This window comes from Xyrauchen texanus, chromosome 36 (genome assembly GCF_025860055.1).
Source record: "Xyrauchen texanus isolate HMW12.3.18 chromosome 36, RBS_HiC_50CHRs, whole genome shotgun sequence".
Lineage (NCBI taxonomy): Eukaryota > Metazoa > Chordata > Actinopteri > Cypriniformes > Catostomidae > Xyrauchen > Xyrauchen texanus.
In genome coordinates this window covers 23,047,953-23,071,382 of record NC_068311.1, presented here as the reverse complement: position 1 = coordinate 23,071,382, position 23,430 = coordinate 23,047,953, and the positions used below count along the sequence as shown (strand labels likewise).

The window sequence follows — 23,430 nt, the reverse complement described above, 5'->3', positions numbered from 1 at the left end:
TCTCGCCGCGCTATGTTTTTGAGCCTTCCTTTTAGAAGGACCGGGGCGGGGCGGGGCTGGGTGGCCGACGGCCCTTCCCCCTGAGTACAGCTAGGATATTTCTTTGATTAGATAATCAAGTGTTATAGAGAGGGCAGCACACAGAGTGTCATTTAACTGAATTTCAAATACAAAAGTAAGGTCTGAAAAGCTTGATAGAAAAAAATATACATCTTGTATTTTTTATTTTTAAGCTGTTCAAAGTTTATTAATTTTATTGTTAATTATTAATCGATTTTCATTCATTCACATAATGATTGCAGACTAAATAAAAAAAAAAATTCATTAACAAAATAGGAATTCGCTTAGTGCCCCCATAAGCTCAGAAACAGACCTAGTGGTTGCTTATTGGTACAAAAGAGCCCATCCCCATGTCTCTATGATATTCTTGGTCCCACCTATAATGTTAGTCTATGATGGCAAGGGGTTTGTTAAAAACCCTAACCTTAAGGATGAGGAATAGTAATAAGTCTTATTCACAGCCATCTTTGATTTTTGACGAGAATGAAAACGAGGCTCTGTGGGACAGACTTACAGTCTCTTCAATGGCATCCACTGTATAAAGCTCATAGATCAAGTCTCATTTTCCACAACTGATGTTTTCTGAAGTTTTTTGTAAACTAACATTTCTTGGAAATATGTTTTTTTCAATATTTCTTCAGCAGAACGATCCAAAACAGTTTGAACAACAGTACAACCCATTCAAGAGACTGTAAGTCTATCCCTAACAGCCTTGTTGCCATTCCCATAAAAAATTAAAGATGGCACTACTGTGAATAAGGTCCATTCAGCAGCCAATTTCCATATGTCTTCTGTGATATGACATTGATGAACAACACAGCTTTTGTTACTGTGTGTTGTCTCTTTATTAGACTCATAGATTCTCTTTTGAAAAAAACTTTTGTTGCCTTTAATAACCACTCAAAAAGTTCTTGTTTTTGGAGTGTGTTCCCTTGTGTGATCTGTGGTACAGTTAACGTGTTGGATCAGTGCACACAGGTCAGAGGGCCACTGTTGTGTTTTGTCTGCATGATGAAACCATACTGAATCTCTCTCCCTTTGGTTGTATTGATCTTCCTGTTATTGCAATATGAGACCTGGATTAAATTTGCAGCTCTCTGACAAGCAGGCATACAAACACAAAATCCATGAATTGGTTGGAGAAAAGATTACAGAGCACTAAAAGGTCCATTTAGAGATGGTTGATTATAATTTTTTTGTCATTCATTCAGCAAGCAGCCAAATTTCCCATAGTTACGAGTCGACAGAGTATTGAGTCTGGACCAAATTTTTTTAAAGGATGTTTACATGTCCCTGAAATATTACATAAACATTTTTATCAAATGTACAAATTCTGTCATAATTTACTCAACCTTGTTTTGTTCCCAGCCTACTCCGATCAGCCACAACATTAAAATCACATGTCTAATATTGTGTAGGTCCCCTCATGCTGCCAAAACAGCACCAAACCGCATCTCAGAATAGCATACTGAGTGGTTATCTGAGTTACCGTAGTCGTTGTCATGTTGAACCTGTCTGGCCATTCTCTGTTGATCTCTCTCTGGATGTTTTTTGTTTTTGGCACCATTCAGAGTAAATTCTAGAAACTGTTGTGTGTGAAAATCCCAGGAGATCAACAGTTACAGAAATACTCAAACCAGCCCACCTGGCACCGACAATCATCCATGAGATTATCATCTAATCATATGGCAACTGTGCAGTGCATAACATCATGCAGATACAGGTCAGGAGCTACAGTTAATGTTCACATCAACCATCAGAATGGGGAAAATTGTATATCAGTGATTTGCAGCATGGCATGATTGTTGGTGCAAGACAGGCTGGTTTGAGTATTTCTGTAACTGTTGAACTCCTGGGATTTTCACACACAAACAGTCTCTAGAATTTACTCTGAATGGTACCAAAAACATCCAGTGAGGGGCAATTCTGTAGACAGAAACACCTGGTTGATGAGAGAGTTCAACAGAGAATGGCCAGACTGGTTCAAACTGACAAAGTCTACAGTATCTCAGATAACCGTATAATTGTGTTGAGAAGAATATGATCACTGAATGTTATTCTGAGATGCAGGTAGGTGCTGTTTTGGCGGCACGAGGGAACCTACACAATTTTAGGCAGGTGTTTTAATGTTGTGGCTGATCAGTGTATATGACTTTCTTTCTTTCTGAAACATGTTAGATATTAGCCTCAGTCACCAATGACTTTCACTGTATGGAAAAAGATGCAATGAAAGTGAATGGTGAGGATTACATTCTGCCTGCTATCATGTCCTTTTGTGTTCCATGGAAGAAGTCATACAGGTTTGGAATTGGAACAACATGAGGGTGAGTTTTCTGATTACAGGAATACACATTTGTTTTGATCTGTTCCTTCAAAAATAAAAAAAATCTATCCCTCTAACTGTAATTACTTTGAGACAGGATTTCTAATCTGCATTTCTGTCATGGCTTTCATACTTTTTAATGATAGCATATAAATTGGTGAAATGGTGTAATACTGTTTTACGTAACCGCAAACGATTAAACAGCCTCGTGCAATTTTCTGAGTGGTCATGAAAATCTTCTGCTTTTCATGCTTATCCCTTTCTCATGTATCTGATGATCATAACTCCAGTGACACAAAGACTGACACTTTTTCCCATGGTGTCTCTGCAGAATGGATTGGATTTGACAGTGTGCTCCTGAAATTACTTGCCAGCATTCAAGTTCTCTGAATGGATTTGTCCACTGGTCATGTAAGAGATAGCGAGAGATAGCCTATTCTTATCTTTATGCAATTGTAAATGTAAACTTGAGAGCTTAGCTCTACTAAAACTGATGCACTGATAACAGACCGTATGTGGGGCAGGATTTCAGCCACACTGCCAGTGGCGTTTCTACATAAGGGGCAGGTGGGGCACTGTTGTGCTTAATAAGTGGCATAATCATAAATGTATTTAAATAAATAATATAATTGTCTCTTTATTTTTATTACCATTTTCCTCCGATTGTTCATAGCATAAATGTTTTGCTGCCAAAGTGAAGTAAAGAAATGTCCAGTATTTCTCTATAACTTGAGATTCACATAAGCCTGGTGTCCTTCTCTCCAGAAGACGGCAACACAAGGCTGTTTTAATGAAGCTTCTCACTGTGGGCACACGCATATAACGCAGGCTGCTTTTGCCAGTGTGGGTGATACAACACGCTGTACGTAGTCACGGTTTAGGACTCCGCAAGCTTTGGGAAAGTTTAAACCTTCATGGCAGCGAAGTGCTGTTATCATTGGGATGGTATCACACTGTATACTTGAGGCATTAACTAAAGGGGTTTGCTAATGCATCATATTAATATTTTCACGAGACATTGTGTCCAACAATGTTTGAACTTTCTGTCATTCGGACATTTTAATGGTTAAAAACTGGTAACGGAAACCCTACCGAAGTCCACTGATGCGTCCGAAACCGCATATTGTCAAAGTACATACTGTATTTAATGAAGGATGCACTTATCTGCCTACAAAACAGTACATTTTTTAGGTATGCATGCGAGTAGTATGAATAGATTTCGACATACTTTATCCAGGGACATTGACATCGTATGTAAATGGGTTAATGGAAAGGAGGAGGCGAGAAACGGCTTGACAATATAAATAATAGTTTAATAATACTAATTAATAAGTAATAATAAACTGACCCAAAAACAGGTGTCGGCCGCTGCCCGTAAATCTCTCTCTCTCTCTGTCGCACTGTCGTCTCCAGACGGCCTTTATCCCGCTCGGAGGCTTGATTAGCCTGATTAGGGGTCGGGTGTGTAGCATCACCGCCCTCCACCCTACCACAACGTAATAACAAGACCCACGAAAAATATTTACTTTAGTTTTGTTCAAGAAACACCATTCAAGAAAAAGGAACAATTATCTTTGTATATATAGCACTTGCAGTTAAGAAGAGGCATACGTCTCGTGATTCACCGCTGTTCCATTAAATAGTTTTTTTTCCTCCCCTTTTCCTCCCCAATTTGGAATTGCAGTGTTTTGCAAATAAATAGCAATAGTAGATCATCTGGGTATTTCTTGCTTACCGCTTCATGAATACTGTGAATTCTGATATACTACTCCATTGTCATTCTGTTTTTGGCATACTATAGTAGTGAAGTATGGATATTCGGACCCACCGCAGGAGACCGTAGGGTGTCCCATTTTACTGCTCAGAAGGGAGCTCACAAGCGCCTCATTTGCGACCTCGGTGAGCCCTTCGGCTGAGACCACAACGGTGCCCAAGAGTATCTGTCTGCGTACCGCAAGATGATAAGGAACACCCACTACACAAAAGGCCCACTCCGAGTAATATCCCCTTTGGATCCACAAATTGATTCTATTGGCTGAAAGAACATTTAAAATCTAATGCAATTGCTGTATGATTCATGTCTTAATTATGTAAATATGACAAAGAATAACTTTTAAATTACTGTATACACTGATGTGCCAAAACATTATGACCACCTGCCTAATATGATGTTGATCCTCTGCATGCCGCCAAAACAGCACTGACCCACCGAGGCATGGACTCTACAACAACCCTGTGCGTATCCTGTGGTATCTGGCACCAAGACATTAGCAGCAGATCCTTCAAGTCATTTTTAAATTCCATCTTTAATCATTGTGCTTAGGGTTAGGTTTAGGGGTAGGGATTGGTATGGGTTTAGGTCTCCAAATAAACACAAAAAACACAGTGTATGAATGTGACATCCAACTGTTGGTTGCAATACTTCAGCATTTGCCTGTTATTTGAAGGGGTGCAACTTGTGGTAGTCTTGCAGGACAAGAGCGAGCTCCCAGAGATCTACTACCCAACAGTCCCTGCAGCTGATCCTCATGACCAATCAAAGCAGAGTGGAGTTTCTGTGCTGGAGGAAAAATAATGACGTATGAGGCGATGTCAATTGCGGATGTCAATTTCAATAATCGTTTCTTCCTGATTAACAACGACGGATCATTTGCTTTACTAGTGTATTTATAATAACTTTTTAGCCTGATATGTATAATAGGTTCAAAACTATGTTTTATATAGTTTTCCATAGATATATTATATATTATATTATATATTAATCCTGTTCAGTTTTTATAGAATAGTTTTCCTTGGGAAGTTTTATGTTCATATAAGTAAATAACTTAACACAAAACCTTTGTTATCATTGTTTCAAAAAGGAGTTTAGAATTCTAAAATATCAGCACAGGAGAGAATACTTTCGTGTACATAGCTATAGCTTGAAAGATTGCTTATATTTATTTAAATAGAAACGTTCAGTCTAACAGTGATATACACTCATTGAGCACTTTATTAGGAAGACCTGTACACCTACTTTTTCATGCGATTATCTAATCAGCCAATCGTGTGGCAGCAGTGCAGTGCATAAAATCATGCAGATATGGGTCAGGAGCTTAATGTTCACATCAACCATCAGAATGTGGAATTTTTTTATCTCGACCGTGGCATGATTACTGGTGCCAGACGGGCTGGTTTGTATATTTCTGTAACTGCTGATCTCCTGAGATTCACTCCAGAGTTCACTCAGAATGGAAAACCTAAAATCATCCAGTGAGCTGCAGTTCTGCAGATGGAAATTGGCTGTTGATGAGAGAGGACAACGGAAAATGGCCACTCTGTTGTTCGAGCTGACAGAAAGGCTACGGTAACTCAGATAACCACTCTGTACAATTCATGAGTTCAGATGTTCATGTAATCATTCAATGAAGAGAAGCCACACATTTTTTCCTTGCTGTCCATAATGGGGGGCTCGAGACTTGACCCGAACCCAAGGTACCCCCCCTGGACTTCCTTGTCTGACGTTGTCTAGTGGTAACTAGCCATGAAATTGGAGTTTGGGTGGTGGAGGGATTCCGGAAGAACTGTCTCCGGATAGAGGTACTGTAAGCGGTGGTATATATAAGTTTACTCTAGTGATGATTGGTTGGATTAAATGAAAATGCTCTTCCCAAACTTTTGTTAAGAACTCCATTTCATGAGTTAACATGTTCATGTAATCTTTGAATATGTGGCTCGCTGTCAATATTGGAGGGCTCAAGCTTGAGACTCGACACAAGCCCGAGGTACCCCCCAAAACTGCTGACAATGTCGATTGCTAACGTGGATAATGACTGGGACAGTGAGTCAGGAATATGGTAGGTTTAAAGAGATACTGTGGATTGCACCTACTGTTTTTTTTTTTTATAAGACTGACCCTCGCTAAAAGTATTAGGAAGTATTTAAAGAATAGAAGCAGTGAGGGCTATGGAATGATATTCCGGACATTATTCAAAAGGAATTGTAAATTGTATTTGCAATTGCGTTTTCAATTTGTGGACGCATAAAATGTGACATAATCCAAACGCAATTGCAAATCGCGCATTACGGTTTGCATTTTCGTTTAAGCGAACGCACAGTGACTGCCAAATTTCAAATGGAAAAGCAAAGTCCGTTTGCAACTGTGTTTCCCATATCTTAAGAGCTTTGGCCCTGTCATATTTAAATAGCAATTTTAATTACCACGTCTGCTTTTTCACTTTCTCAGCGTCGCGTATGTAGCCAGCCAAAACTCAAATGGAATACTAATTCCCTTAGTATTTCCATTTCCGATGCCTTACACGGAAACCTGTCAATCAGGGTCAAGGGTGGGATTATGCTATGGGACGTGTTTGTCTTGGGAAGTGACATCACTCACAGTCGACGGTCAAGAGGTGATGCCCTGAAAATTATTCATAGATTTTATCCAGTTAAATACTTTTTAAAGAAATTTAGAAATGATATTGATACTTCCTGCTCTTTTTGTGAAGCCTCCTCTGAAACTGTTGATCATTTGTTTTGGGAATGTCTTTTTACTCGGTCTTTCTGGAACAATATTGATGCTCTGATTGTCCAAAAGGTTTTATGTAACTTTTCTTTATCATATAGACACATTCTTTTTGGATTTTATGTTAAAGACAAGAATCTAATTAATGCATGTTTTTGTATAAACCTTCTTTTATATATTGGAAAGTTTCATATCCATAAATGTAAATATATGAAAAGTAAACCCCACTTTAGCTTTTTCAAAGAAGACTTGAAGATGTATTTAAATACAATTTCAACTTCTGTTAACAAGAAAGCAATGAAAACATCCAGAATTAGTGCCATGTTTAATATTCCCTCTTAATGTTTTTTTCTTTTGTGCCCTCTTCTTCTTTTTTTTTCTTTCTTCTCTTACTCTCTTTTCTTTTTAGACTATTGTTGAATATATTTAAATTTCTTTCACATTTCCTCTCTTAATGTATTCTGAACCATAATTCCCCTTCTGTCGCTCTCTCCACGTTGTGTCAGAGAAGCAACACTAGGGGTCTCTCTTGAGCGCCGATATCCACCTCTGATCTATGAAAAAAGGCCAATGAGAGTTGGCAACCAGTATTTGCATGTCCCGCCCCCGGACATACGGGTATTTAAGCGGCGCAAATATGGGAGTTCATTCAGAAAATTTCTTCGGAGCCGATGGTCGTGTTTGCAGACTGCTGCGTATTACACACCGAGTTCCTGCTATCCTCTGCTGCATGCTGTTGGATTCTACGGCGCACAACAGCGGCTTTCTCCTGTTTGCACGGCTGTGCACTTCCTGCCCCTGAGCGCATCGACAGTTGCAGATAAGAAAGATCTCTCACGAGTCTTTCATTCATAAAAGAATGATTTTATTTAAAAGAGTAATTTCTTTTAAGGACGTGTCTTTTTAAAGATGCCTTTCCGCCCCTGTGTTGTTTCTGGATGCGGTAGAGTACTCTCCGCTTCCGACGGCCACAGGCGTTGTCTCGTGTGTCTGGGCAGCGATCACACCGAGGCTGCGTTTGTGGATGGTTCATGTTCTCATTGCGAGAACATGACCATGACAACGTTGCGGTCGCGGCTTGCTTATAACCGTAAGCAAGCCACTCCAGCCGCCCCCCGCGTCGCTCCTTCTTCCCACGGGATTGAGGGCGATGCGGCTGGCGATGGAGGCGATCCGAGGATGGCAGCGGTGCAGCTCCGCTGGGTACGCCCCTCGGACCACCCGCACCCGGCACGCTCGTTGACTCCCGTCCCCTTCGAGGTGGCGGCGACTCGCCTCACAGCCAGTCTGCCTACCCTCTTGCGATGGAAGCAGATGAGTTCGCCGCGACATCGGAGGGCGTGGGCTCTGACGCTGAGGGCTCCTCTGGGCTGCCGCCTTTGGGCTTGCACGCCCAGGAGGAGGCCGACGCGCAGATGTCCGATATGCTTTCCCGGGCAGCCAACAGCGTGGGCCTGGATTGGAACCCTCCATCCTCCCCACAGCTATCACGGCTGGACGATTGGTTCTTGGGCGTGGGGCACCGCTCACAGCCTCGCCCCCCCCGGTTCCTTTCTTCCTGGAGGTGCATGATGAGCTGACGTCTTCGTGGAGAGCACCCCTCTCCACTCGTCGCACCGCCACCTGCTCATCCGCCCTCGCCACCCTCAACGGCGGAGCGCGCCACGGGTACACGGAGATCCCCCAGGTGGATAGAGCTGTTGCGCTCCACTTATGTCCCGGAAGCACTGCCACCTGGCGGGGCCGCCCTGTACTCCCTTCCCGGTCCTGTAGAGCAACATCCTCGCTCACCGCAAGCTACCGGACGCGCCGCTTCCGCCCTGCATGCCATGGCTCTCCTGCAGGTCCACCAAGCCAAGGCACTTCGCAACATGCACGGGGGTGGCCCTGATCCCGACATGCTGCAGGAACTGCGCTCAGCGGCCGACCTCGCCCTGAGAGCGACGAAGGTCACAGCGCAGGCTCTCGGGCAGGCGATGGCCACCCTGGTGGTCCAGGAACGTCAGCAATGGCTGGACTTGGTTGAGATGCGTGAAGCCGACAAGACTCGCTTCCTCAACGCCCCTGTCTCCCAGTTCGGCCTCTTCGGCGACACCGTTGAGGACTTTGCCCAGCAGTTCTCCCTGGTGAAGAAGCAGACGGAGGCCATTTCGCACATCATGCCGCGCCGCAAGCTTGCCGCCACGGCCCAGGCCCCACCTGCTCGCCGAGGGCGTCCTCCCGCGGCCAGAAGACCTTCTGCTCCGCCCCAACCTAATTACCTCGACGATTGGCTCATTCTGGCCTCCTCGCAGGAATTACTACGTGCACACAGAGACCAGGTGCTCGAGCACCTTGGCCGTTTAGGGTTTCAGGTCAACTGGGAAAAGAGCAAGCTCACCCCGGTCCAGAGCATCTCTTTTCTCGGTTTGGAGTTAGACTCAGTCTCAATGACAGCACGTCTCTCCAACGAGCGTGCTCAGTCAGTGCTGGAATGCCTCGCTTCTTTCGAACCAGGCACCGTGGTCCCTTTGAAACGTTTCCAACGGCTCCTGGGGCATATGGCATCCTCTGCGGCGGCCGCGCCACTGGGGTTGATGCATATGAGACCACTTCAGCATTGGCTCCAGACTCGAGTCCCGAGACGAGCATGGCGCCACGGCACGCACGGCGTAGAAGTTACCACTGCCTGCCTCCAAACCTTCAAACCCTGGACAGACCTCTGCTTTCTACGGGCAGGAGTACCCTTGCAGCAGGTGTCCCGTCGCGTTCTGGTTACAACCGACGCCTCCAAGTTGGGTTGGGGCGCCGTGTAACGGGCGCAAGCAGTCGCAGGCCGGTGGAACCGAGGCCCGCTGCGCTGGCACATCAACTGCCTAGAGCTGCTGGCCGTTCTTCTTGCCCTGAAGAAATTTCTTCCGTTGATTCGTGGCAAGCATGTCCTAGTCAGGACAGACAGCACCACGGTGGTGGCCTATATAAACCGCCAAGGCGGAGTACGCTCCCTCCACATGTCACAGCTCGCCCGTCGTCTCCTCCTTTGGAGTCAGCAGCGACTGAAGTCACTGCGCGCCACTCACATCCCCGGCAACCTCAATGTGATAGCGGATGCGCTGTCAAGACAAACCTTGCCCGGCGGAGAGTGGAGGCTCCACCCCCAATCGGTCCAGCTGATTTGGGACAGGTTCGGCAAGGCCCAGGTAGACCTGTTTGCCTCCCAGGAAACCTCCCACTGTCCGCTCTGGTATGCCCTCACAGAGGCTCCCCTTGGGACACATGCTCTGGCGCACAGCTGGCCCGCGGGGCTGCGCAAGTACGCTTTTCCAGCAGTGAGCCTTCTTGCACAGGTGCTATGCAAGGTCAGGGAGGACAAGGAGCATGTCACTCTGGTGGCCCCCTACTGGCCCAACCGGACGTGGTTTTTGGATCTCACACTCCTCATGACAGCCCCTCCCTAGCGAATTCCCCTGAGGAAGGACCTTCTTTCTCAGGGACGGGGCACGCTCTGGCATCCGCATCCAGACCTCTGGAATCTCCACGTCTGGTCCCTGGACGGGACGCGGAGGATCTAGCCGGCCTACCTTCGGCCGTCGTAGACACTATTAACCAAGCCAGAGCCCCTTCGACCAGGCATCTTTACGCCCTGAAGTGGCGTCTGTTCATGGACTGGTGTTCTTCCCGAGCCGAAGACCCGCAGAAGTGCGCAGTTAGGTCAGTGCTCGTGTTTCTTCAGGAGAGGCTGGAGAGGAGGCTGTCCCCTCCACCCTCAAGGTGTATGTTGCGCTTATCGCGCCCACCACAACACGGTAGACGGCAAGTCTCTTGGTAAGCACGACTTAATCGTCAGGTTCCTAAAAGGTGCCCGGAGGATGACTCCCTCCCGGCCTAACCTGTTTCCCTCCTGGGATCTCTCGGTCGTCCTTATGGGAATCCGGAGACCCCCTTCGAGCCGCTTGACTCAGTTGGACTCAGGGCCCTCTCTCAAGACCGCCCTGCTGATCGGCTCGCTTCCATCAAGAGGGTCGGGGACCTGCATGCGTTCTCTGTTAGCGACGCTTGCCTGGAGTTCGGTCCGGCAGACACTTTCGTGATCCTAAGACCGCGACCGGGCTACGTGCCCAAGGTTCCTACCACACCCTTCAGGGATCAGGTGGTGAACCTGCAAGCGCTGCCCCGGGAGGAGGCAGACCCAGCCCTTTCACTGCTGTGTCCAGTACGTGCCTTACGTATTTACCTGGACCGCACACAGAGCACCAGACGCTCCGAGCAGCTCTTCGTCTGCTTTGGGGGACAGCAGAAAGGAAATGCTGTCTCCAAGCAGAGACTCGCCCACTGGGTTGTCGACGCCATTTCCCTGGCTTATCACACCCAGGCTGTGCCCCCCCCTTTGCGGGTCCGATCCCACTCCACCAGGGGTGTTGCGTCCTCGTGGGCACTGGCTAGGGGCACTGCCCTAGCAGACATTTGTAGAGCAGCGGGCTGGGCAACACCTAACACTTTTGCGAGATTCTACAATCTCCGAGTTGAGTCAGTATCGTCCCGTTTTCTCTCAGGTACCGAGCCCGTAGAACTCGGTGGCACGCCCACGATCTGACCGGGTGAATCGCTTGCACCCAGCCCTTCCCCTAACCAGGGGAAACAGTGCACCTTCTTTCCCAGGAGATCCCAGGTTTGGGACACTGGTTGACTCCTCCCTAGCCCTCGTGGGTCGCAGTTCTCATGGAGGAACTCGCCGACCCAAACCACTGCGGGTACCACTAGCTACCCTGTACTGGTATAGGTGCCCCACAGGTAAGGCCTCCTGTTTGGACTCCCCTGTGTGTAAAACCACGGTTCTGTCCCCTCACGAGAGTTGACTCCGTGTTTTCCTTAGGCAGTTACAGCTGCCTCGGGTGCCGTGCTGTATGCTTCCCCCCTCTGCGAGGCTGGATCTACCACCGCACTACTGTTCCGCATAAGACCTAAGTATAGGCCATGCGATGTATTTGCCACTCAAAATTTGCCTCCCTCCCGGGTAGGTGTGGCCTCCACGAGGGTCTTCTCCGCCCTACTAAGGGCTAAGACCCCCTTCCTTCAATGCGTGTAAGGGCCCCGGCGTAGTTGCTCTATGCGAGAAACATAGAGAGAAAAGAGGCCCAGCCAGGCTGGCCCGTTCCCATGTTGGCGTCGTCACCTTGTTCCCCTCCAGGGTAACGATAAAGAATCCTGATGGCTTAAATGGGGCATTGGGGAAGGGTACGTGCAGCCTGATACAGTTGGTCGTTCTGCACGTAGGAATACCTGCTCGCTCCTGTATCAGCAGATCACGCATCACGGCTCAGCGCATGGCTCTTTTTAAGTGGACCCCTAGTGTCGCTTCTCTGACACAACGTGGAGAGAGCGACAGAAGGGGAACATCTAGGTTACGTATGTAACCTCCGTTCCCCGATGGAGGGAACGAGACGTTGTGTCTCCCCTGCCACGTCGCTGAGCCGAGCCCCTGTTGTGGCTCCTCAGAAAAATCCTGAATGAACTCCCGTATTTGCGCCGCTTAAATACCCGTATGTCCGGGGGCGGGACATGCAAATACTGGTTGCCAAATCTCATTGGCCTTTTTTCATAGATCAGAGGTGGATATCGGCGCTCAAGAGAGACCCCTAGTGTCGCTTCTCTGACACAACGTCTCGTTCCCTCCATCGGGGAACGGAGGTTACATACGTAACCTAGACGTTTCTCTTTTGTTTTGAAAGATTGTTTATATTTCTTGTATGTATCGTCTTGTTCTGTTTGTTAATATTGCAATAAAAAAAAAAAAAAATAGTATTCCATTTGAGTTTTGGCTGGCTACATACGCGACGCTGAGAAAGTGAAAAAGCAGACGTGGAAACTGAAATTGCTATTTAAATATGACAGGGCCAAAACTCGTAAGATATGGGAAACACAGTTGCAAACGGACTTTGCTTTTCCATTTGAAATTTGGCAGTCACTGTGCGTTCGCTTAAACGAAAATGCAAACCGTAATGCGCGATTTGCAATTGCGTTTGGATTATGTCACATTTTATGCGTCCACAAATTGAAAACACAATTGCAAATACAATTTGCAATTGTATTTGCAATTGCAAATTGTGTGCATTGAATCGATAGATGTTTGATGGCAGGGGATGCATTTGTGAGTGCGCTTGCCTACAGTTTATCTCCAGATGTGGACCGTTCAAAAGGGAGGGCTAGTGCTCCAATCCGAACGGGAGCTCGGGGTGCAAATGGGACAGGGTTTGAACGGGAGGGGTTGAGCCCACGATACAAATAAAAGTGAGTTTGCTCATACAGCCTTCGAATGGGAGCAGCCTAGTTGCATTTTGAATGGAAGAGCCCGGGTTGCATTCGAACGTCATGGGTGAAGAAAGTCTAGCAAGTGCATTGAATCGATAGATGTTTGATGGCAGGGGATGCATTTGTGAGTGCGCTTGCCTACAGTTTATCTCCAGATGTGGACCGTTCAAAAGGGAGGGCTAGTGCTCCAATCCGAATGGGAGCTTGGGGTGCAAATGGGAGAGGGTTTGAACGGGAGGGGTTGAGCCCACGATACAAATAAAAGTGAGTCTGCTCATACAGCCTTCGAATGGGAGCAGCCTAGTTGCATTTTGAATGGAAGAGCCCGGGTTGCATTCGAACGTCATGGGTGAAGAAAGTCTAGCAAGTAGTTCAAGGGCACCATACTGATTTGCAGGTCGCGGCAAATTAACTAGGTCAGTTTTTCTTATTTAAGCTTAAATAACAGCCATCAGAGGCCTGCAGGCCATAGAGGGAATAACATTTAAACAGTTGTGTAATAGAAGTGCATGAGCAGCCATAATGGTGATCGTTAGGTCCAAGCGGGTGAATAAAGGAAGCTTATTTAGTACCCTCATTTCCTTACAATTGTAAGCAGGGTAAGATGATGTATAGACAAACTTAAATTTATTTGCTGGATTAACATTTCTGAATCATTTGTGAAGCATACTTTGTATGTGCATACATGCAACATAATTTAAAATGATGATTTGTTATTTAATTAGAAGGTTTGAAACTAAAGTACTAAAGTGCTGAGAAATGAGGTAAACGAAGAGATGATGATGTGAAGAACCCAAGTGCAATTTTATTAACAAACGTGATATCCAAAACCCTAACTACAAACATAAATAAAACATATACTTGACAAATTTGACATGAACTATCCAACAAAGTTACATTCACAATTCCTGACAAAGGACATTGGAAAACATGAAGGCTTAAATACTTGGACATGGGAGAACACATGACAAAGATGACCTAACTATAAACAAGATACAAGACTAAATTAACTTTAACCATTGAAAAGACAAGACGAATAACAAAGTAATCAAACAATGAACCAATGAAAACAAGACACATGAACAGGGGAAACACATGACAAGATCACATGAGGGAACAGGAAATCATGACATGAACCAGAAATAAACTTGAAAATAAAAGACATGAAAACAAGAACAAAACACATAAACGTGACAGGATGACTGTCCATGGTTTGATATTATTTAGCTTATACGTATGGTTTGGAGTTTAGTAGATTACTCTCTCTAATTATTTCTGTATTATATTGGGACGAGGTCTCGTTATGATGGGGACATATAAAATTGTTTGGAGTTTGTGCATGAAAATTTGATTTAAAATTACACTATGGACACCACTTGCAGTAGTGCTGAATAAATACTACAAAATAACTGAAATAGTCTGAGGATAAAAGCAAAATGCGAGGCCGAATCATCCGCCGCTGATTTCAACACATTATTTTAAGATAAAGCTTATCAGAGCTGCGTGGCAAGGTGATCGCAAGTACTGCGAGGAGGCGAAACAGGTTGCTGAATGAAGCTGAGACGCGGAACGCGACACGCCGCTTGCGGAGCTGAGCTCGGCTCGCGTCTGCTCGCACAGAAGCTGTATGCAGCTGTAGGAAGCTGTAGCCTGGACAGAGTAGATGCTGCTGCGGCAGTGAGCTCATGCTAAAAGGTCGCACTGGTTTGGAGAGGTAGTTATAATTTAGAGTAGCAGTCGTTTGAAAGGAAGTTTGTTTGTTGCATGATTGGCCCTGCGTTCCGAAAGGAATAAATCACCCTCCGAATGGCATTTTGAAGGGAGAACATTCATGAAAGTCATGTTGAAATAAATTTGAACAAAAATTCCAATAAAAGGCTTAAAAGGAGAGTTCCGAAAGCCCCACGTCGTTTAGCCTCACAGTGAAAGGTCTTCGAAGGGAATAGGGCATAGGGATAATCGCTACTGAATGGAACACACCCTACAACAGGCTGCACAGCAATGTAAACAGGGCTGAGAGGAATTAAATACCTGAGCAGGAGAACCGGTTTGAAACTGGAGTGTGTTGGAAAAAGTCTGAAATCAATGCTGATCTTTGATTCCATTGCCTCAAATTAATGCTGTGATGGAGCTCAAGTGTCGTGAAGCCAGAGCAGCATCCAATCATGGAGGTACCATGGAGGTAAGATGAGAGGACCTGTATACAGCCATATTGAGCTGTACTACAGGTATACAGCAAAGCAGTGGCCACTTGCTGAGGCAGCTTCAATGCCAGAGTCTGCTTCATTGAGGAAAGCTTAGAAAGAAAGAAAGTTAAATTGGCAGGCGCTGTTGCCACGAAAATAAGAAATAGTGAGCTGCTGTGGCAGCTTTTTTGAAAATGTGAGCCTATCTGATGAGGGCAAATGCTTCACGCATAGTAGGTCATCTGTTGCATGGACCTGACCTAGGTAAGTGGGTGGGCCCAAATGCCAGAAGAACTGTCACCGGATAGAGGTAATGTAAGTGGCGGTTTATATATGCTTACTCCAGTTTTGATTAGTTTAATTAAATGAATATGCTCCTCCCGAACTTTTGCTAAGAACTACATTTTTAGTGAGCAGAATAGCATCTCAGAATGCACATCGGATTGGCTACAACAGCAGAAGACCACGTTGGGAACTTTATTAGGACCATAGTGTTAAGTTCTCAGTGAGTGTAGATACCTGCAGAAGTGTGGCTGTGTATATAAATATAATGATTTTTGTGACCTATGGCATTGTGTGAGAGTTACTGTATGTTCGCCTTTCTTTACATTTGACTGTGTTCAAAGCACATGCTTACAACCATTTAGGTGTCCATGTTATGTTTATTTGCTCTCTAAATATTTAATATTTCCTTTACACTTTATATATTGGTCTGTACTCGATTACGTCACCAAAGTCCGGACTCAGAGGAGGACCACAAGGGCTTTGAAAGCCTTTTGGGAAAGGGCCAATGATAGCTTGAGGAGCACGTTTGCCTTTGCCCCTGAGCCAATTGAAGGCTTTGATCATATGTGTCAAGCTGACATGGTGGAAGTTACCACTCTAGAGAGCAGACCTGCGTAGTGAACTTTAACGGTAAGTTTTAAAAGCTAATTTTATTCTAATGTGTTGCTGGTTGGATCAGTTGCTAATGATATAATATGGACCGTCTTTGACGATTTTCCTTTATCTGGTTTGCTTTCACGGTCACTTGAGCTTTTGAACAAGTTTTTTTGTGCTGAGATTAAATTACTGGGGATGCTTGAGCACGGCAACATGTTCAGAGGTTGCACTAGAAAAAATCTCAGTCACTCTGACGCACTGAGTTGTAATATCATGATCTATTTTTATCCATCATACTTGTTTTCATTTTATAAGTAGGGCTACATTCAAGGGTGTAGCATCCATTTTAATGGCATATACATTACAGTGGACAGGCTTATATGATAGATTTTCAGACTTCTCATGCTTGAGCCCAGTGAAACCAATGAGTTATAGGGCTAAGTTCTAACTTTCAATCAACCACTGCGATAAAACAAGGTTTTTAAACTTTGTTGATTAAAGGGCATACAAACATGCACAAGTTCACTGAACCTTTCAGTGTGTGTCTGATATCAACATAAAGTGTCACAGTTGAGAAGAAAAAATCTCTGAAGCTCAGTTAATAGAGGTACTCCACTACAATAACTGACAAATCTCCTATTAACATCATATTTGCTCTTATATTAAATGCAAGTATACTTGGCAGAAATTATGAACTGCTTTTTTCGTGCTTTTTTTTTCTTTTAGAATACTTTTTTGTGCTTTATTATCATGCATTAATACTCTGACGTAATGATTGATGTATGCAGTCATGAAATCAGAGATCCTCTTTGTGAAATGCAAACACAATTGGTCAAAAGAGATGCATATTACCAGGAGTAAATGGTGATGGTGCCTGTTAATATGCATATTAATATTGGGGAATAAACAGGACACATAGACACAGTGGGAATGTGTATGTATGTATGTGTGTGTGTGTGTGTGAGTGTGTGTGTGTGTGTGTGAGAGAGAGAGAGAGAGAGAGAGAGAGAGAGAGAGAGAGAGAGAGAGAGAGAGAGAGAGAGGTTGAAGTCAAAATTGATGCACTAGGTTAAAATTAATTTCTAGTTTTTTTTAACCTGTCAAAATGTAGCAGAATATACAATTATCCATCACTGTTTTTATACATATTTCGGTTAACACAACCCTTACATGTTGGGTTAAGTATTTGTTTGTGCCCCACCAAAAGTACTGAGCCTGAGACGCCACTGCACTGTTGGCATTGCTTCCATATGGCAGCCCAAGTATGTGTTCAAATGTGACAACAGAGCCATAAACAACATTAATAAAATACCAAACCAAATCTTCAAATGATCTGACATTGAAATGTGTGACTTGTCAAAATGAGATCATCTTCAACATCCCACGTAAACAAGAAGACTAGAAACCAAATTAACTTTTCAATGCTGCAATCATCAAGCTCTCTCAACCCAATAGCTGTGCTTGCCAACCTAAACAGCATTTTGAGGAACCAATGATACCCCAAAATACTGTGTGGGTGTTTAGACATGTCCAAATGTCTTTTATACTTAGAAGCATATTCTCTATATATGCATGCATATACGTTATATACATGTTAATATGAAGATGCATGTGTCACTGTTGAAGCGCTCTGATACTGCAGTGAAGCTGGTGGCGCAGAGACGCGCGTGGATGATCGTGGAGGTGTGAGATAAACAAGCATCAGCAGCACCACTGCGGACCTGCATCAGATCACACCATCCAAAACACACATCACAGAGCATCTCTCAAAGGAAACTAAAATACAAAACCTTAATGGAGACCTGATGCACCAAAAAAGGTCAATGTCGGTGCATAACTGCACTGTATTTACATTAAGCATATGACTCTACAAAGTTTCATATTTTGTTACTTTTAGAAAGCATCACCCGCATTTACCTTTGAAAAGAAGAAAACGAGGTTGTGAGATGAAGGTATACGTCCTCGTCTTCCGTTATAGTGAATTAGTGTTTACAGCCAACTTTACGTGTGTATCACGGAAAAAGTCTTCTCTCCTCTTGCAGTAGATATGGACGTGGTGTATATAGACCAGCGCATGAAGCAAGTTTTGTCTGGGCACGATTATAACGTCAACTAAAGGAGAGAGACAGCTGCATCCACCAATCACTGAGACGCAGAGGCACGGCAACACTACGCTGATTGGTCAGAGAGCACAAAAACAGCCAATCATAATCGGCGCTGTTATCTACCTGCAGCTTCAACTGAAATACAGAAAACATCTTGTGTTTGACCAGTGGGAAGCGAGATTAATTACCAATGTAGCGACAGCAGTAAACAGAAAACCGCCATGACGAGTAGTCAAAGCTTGCCTTTTGTTAGGCCTACAGTTATTTCTAAGTACTTGTGTAAACTTACATTCAAACAGAAATTATATTTCATCACCAAAATGTTTTGTCATTTTTTGTGGCCTGAGGCAGATTTCTGGTCTTTATGTTAGAGCGTCATCTACTGGTCAAAATTGTATTATACAGTGGCCTTAAAAAGTATTTGGATAATTTAAGGGGGGAGAATACTGTATAATGTCTGCGCAATTTCCACCTTATTTACACTTTCTTATACTGTAGTTGTCTCTGCACTTAAAGGAAGATGTGGGGGTTCAGTACAAGTTAGGCTCAATCAACAGCATTTCTGGCATAATATTGATTTCCAATAAATAAATAAATACAAATTTACTCGACCCTCCTTTTCTTAAAAAAGGAGGGTTTAAATGCAGAAATGTGAAGCTTATAATTTAATAACATGTAACTTTAATTAATTCCTCTGTTAATACTTAAGCATTATTTGAGCTTTAAAGTTGTTTAAATTGTAATTATAAGGTTTGTTGATATTACATCCTCATGGCAACGTAGTAGTAAAATTGGCCATGATTTACACAGAAAAGGTTAATAAGTGATTTTATCTCACTTAAATCATGTTGAAACACATTGTTTATGTCTTGTGGCTATACTTGTGAAATAGTCAGTATTTTAATGTTTACAGATTGGCCCCATTCACTTACATTGTAAGTGCCTATAACCCAGATTTGGGCTTTTAAAGAAAAGAAGGGACAGGTGGAAATAATTTTTTGTGGTAACTAATATTATACCACAAATTCTGTCGATTGAGCTTGTATTGAAAGTGCAATATCCCTTTAAACTGGTATAGAAGGTATTTTATTATAAAACAACACTTTATGGGCAGCTATAGATTTGTTGGACTGGAATCTTTTGTGGGGCGTTTAATTGTTTGAAAGCATGTGCACACAAAATAGCAATACAAATGCAATAATAGATGAATTCAAATTCATTTAAAAATATATTCAACGGCAGTATATTTGCAAATCAAAACACAAATTTGCTGATGAAATTCAGTGGCAAAACCAAATACCTTCTTTAATAACTAAATAACTTTGAATTACAGTACTATCATTGATAATTAAACACTACACCAAGTTCATACAGAAGTTTTATTTATTTTTTATTTTTTTAAATAAGACGTTGTTAGGTAAAAAAAAAAAAAATGAATGAAACAGAAAAATCAATGACAGCACAAGAAGGCTAAGGAGCAACTAGCCATGTGTCCCTATACGAGTTTCACAAAACATCCAAACCTTTCAGTAAACCAATGTTTTATGTATTCAGAAGTCTAACTATGATACTTCTTGGAAGGAGAATTGCACATTTAAAATCTGGGACCAATTTTATATTAGGTGTCTTTATCTAATATGTACTTAAGCATGTGATGCAATGAACATGTGTTGGTGCATTATACTTACATTTAAAGTACCTGCATTTAATTACAGCTGTAGTTACAATCTTTACCTTACACCTAATCACTAAACCTAACCCAACCCTAAACCTACCAGTACCTCAACCTCAGTAGCAGCAAATGTGAATCTTGAGAGAATTTTGCAGGACATCATGTAGTTTCAAAATAAGTGCATTATATTGTATGTATTTTAATGTTAGTACATAGTAGTTAGACACCTATTATAAAGTGTAACCAAAATCTGTTCCTGTCCTCAGCAGAAGGGCATCACCACTAAACACAACATTTTAACACTCCATCCATTAAGTTAACTCTTTTTGGTTTGTGACCCAGTTTCATTCCACTATACAACCTCTTTCATCAAACTGTGTTAAAACATTTTGACATTACACTACTAGTCATAATAAGTATGGACAAACCTGACTGAATTTATGTTTCACATGTTTTTACAAAACTACAATGAAGTTAGAGTTGGACCACAAGAAGAAAAAGTAGCTAACATTCTGTATATCGGAACGCATTCAATACTTTTGTTTTGGTTACAAAATAATGTGATTTTTTTTCCCCCATTGTTTTGATGACATTTATTATTTTAAAAGGTCGAAAAAAGTAATAAATAAAGAGTATTCAAACTACTTTTGACTAGTAGTGCATTAGACCATAAACATCAAGCAATCATGAGTCATCATGAAAGTCACAACATAGCTTTGGAAAAAAAAAATACAAAATACAGAATATATACATTGATCAGCCACAACATTAAAACCACCTGCCTAATATTGTGTAGGTCCTCCTCGTGTCACCAAAACAGCGCCAACCCGCATCTCAGAATAGCATTCTGATATTCTATACTTCTCACCACAATTGTACAGAGCGGTTATCTGAGATACCGTAGACGTTGTCAGGTTGAACCTGTCTGGCCATTCTCTGTTGATCTCTCTCATCAACAAGGCATTTCCATCCACATAACTGCTGCTCACTGGATGTTTTTTGTTATTAGCACCATTCTGAGTAAATTCTAGAGACTGTTGTGTGTGAAAATCCCAGGAGATCAACAGTTACAGAAATACTCAAACCAGCCCATCTGGCACCAACTATCATGCCATGGTTCAAATCACTGAAATCACATTTTTTCCCCATTCTGATGGTTGATGTGAACACTAACTGTAGTTCCTGACCCGTATCTGCATAATTTTATGCACTGCAGCCACACAATAATCGCATGGATGATTGTTAGTGCCAGACGGGCTGGATTTTCACACACAACAGTCTCTACAATTTACTCAGAATGGTGCTAATAACAAAACACATCCAGTGTTTAGTTGTACATCTGGACTACCACATCTCTTTCTGTCCATGTTAGAGCCAGTTTGTATGAAATCTTCAGTTTTTGCAATTTCAAGCATTGTATCGCGTTCGTTCCTCAAACCAATGACTGACTGATGAGTTTCTATAGGAGAAAGCAGTTTCTATTTTTGCCATTTTTGACCTAATATTGACCTTAAGACATGCCAGTCTATTGCATACTGTGGCAACTCAAAAACAAACACAAAGACAATGTTAAGCTTCATTTAACAAACGAAAGAGCTTTCAGCTGTGTCTGATATAATGACAGGTGATTTTCTAGTACCAGATTAGCAATTTAGCATGATTACTCAAGGATAAGGTTTTGGAGTGATGGCTGCTGGAAATGGGGCCTGTCTAAATTTGATCAAATATGACTTTTTTCAAATAGTGATGGTGCTGTTTCCTTTTTCAGTAATGTCCTGACTATATTTTGTGATCAGTTGAATGCCGCTTTGGTGAAAAAAGCCAATTTCTTTCCAAAACAGCAAAATCTGTACATTATTCCAAACGTTTGGCCGCAACTGTATATATATATATGTGCAGCTCTGAAAAAAAATTATCCATTTCTCTGGATTTACTATTTATAGGTATGTGTTTGAGTAAAATTAACATTTTTGATTTAAGCTATAAAGTACTGACAACATGTTTCCCAAAAATATTTTCATTTAGAGCATTTATTTGCAGAAAAGGACAACTGGTCAAGATAACAAAACAAATATGCAAAGTTTTCAGATATTTCCAATAATCTAATGAAAACAAGTTCATTTTAAACAACACAATACTATTGTTTTCACTTAGGAAGAGTTCAGAAATCAATATTTGGTGGAATAACCCTGATTTTCAATCAGTTTTCATGTGTCTTGCCATGCTCTCTACCAGTCTTTCACATTGCTGTTGGGTGACTTTTTGTTGCAAAAATCTTTTTTTGATGGCTTGTGGCCATCCATCTTCCTCTTTATCACATTCCAGAGGTTTTCAGTGGGGTTCAGGTCTGGTGATTTGGCTGGCAATGACAGAGTTTTGAGCTGGTGGTCCTCCATCCACACCTTGATTGACTAGACCGTGTGGCATGGAGTATTGTCCTGCTGGAAAATCGAATCCTCAAAGTTTTGGAAAGTTTTCAGAGCAGAAGGATGTAAGTTTTCTTCCAGGATATCCTTGTACGTGACTTGATTCATTCCTTCATAAATGGGGCTTTTCCACTGCACGCTACAGCTCGACTTGACTGCTCGCTTTTTGGGGGTTTTCCACTGTGGATAGAACCTGGTAATTTTTTTAGTACCACCTCGGTCGAGGTTCCAAGTGAGCCGAGCAAATACTAAATGAGACGTCAAAACCCTGCAGAACTGATTGTCAGAGAGAATCGTCAATATAAGCGTAACTGGATTTGCTTATTTGTTTACGTGACTTTTGAATTGTAAAAAGAAATGGCTGTGTGCAAAACCATGCCGTGGTCAATAAACAAGGTGCAGATTTTCCTTTAGTTAGCGACACACGAAACATCTTTCAGGAAGTGTCTCGGCTACCACCGAACCTACCAACAGTGTAGGGAAAATTTTAATGGACAACAGAACCATCATGGACCACAACAGCTGGAGTGGTTCAAACAAAAGAAAGTGGAAGTGGTTCGACCAAATGGACGCTATCTATGGCAATAGACCGGTGAGCAATGGGAGGGAGAGTGCCCAGAACTCGGCCACGGTGTTGTTGGAGTCCACGATGGAGGATGGTACGTTAACTCTATATGCTGCTTGAAAGCTTCACTTTATTTAGTTGACCAGCTACTGGAAAGCTTGCTTCTAAAACAACCAGGCCTTGTGTAATATCACCATGCAACAACTGCTTTATGCAGCACAATGAGCTAGTAGCTAACAGCTAGCGGTCGTGTTATTGTTTGTTATTGGTTAGTAATGTTTGTATCTCGTTTAAGATGATTTCACGGCAGTAGAGGTGGCGCAAATATGATGATCAGCCTATAATCCCACCTATGTTGAGGCGGCACTAAACAGCAGCGGAAAAGCAAGCTCAGAAAAGTCAAGCCAGCAGAGACAAGT

General features: G+C 42.9%; 1 protein-coding gene across 3 annotated transcripts in view; it reads right to left on the bottom strand.

Moving 5' to 3' along the window:
• Nucleotides 1–18,303, bottom strand: part of LOC127630139 (protein yippee-like 2) — a 38,395-nt gene extending 20,092 nt beyond the window's left edge. For 2 of the 3 annotated variants that reach the window (XM_052107594.1, XM_052107592.1), the window contains exon 1: nucleotides 18,161–18,303. The gene's annotated coding sequence lies outside the window, so the exon portion shown is untranslated. Of the gene's footprint in view, nucleotides 1–17,834; nucleotides 17,965–18,160 lie in introns of all 3 variants that reach the window. The other variant, XM_052107593.1, reaches the window with a different exon arrangement.
• Between the last annotated feature and the right edge of the window lie 5,127 nt (nucleotides 18,304–23,430).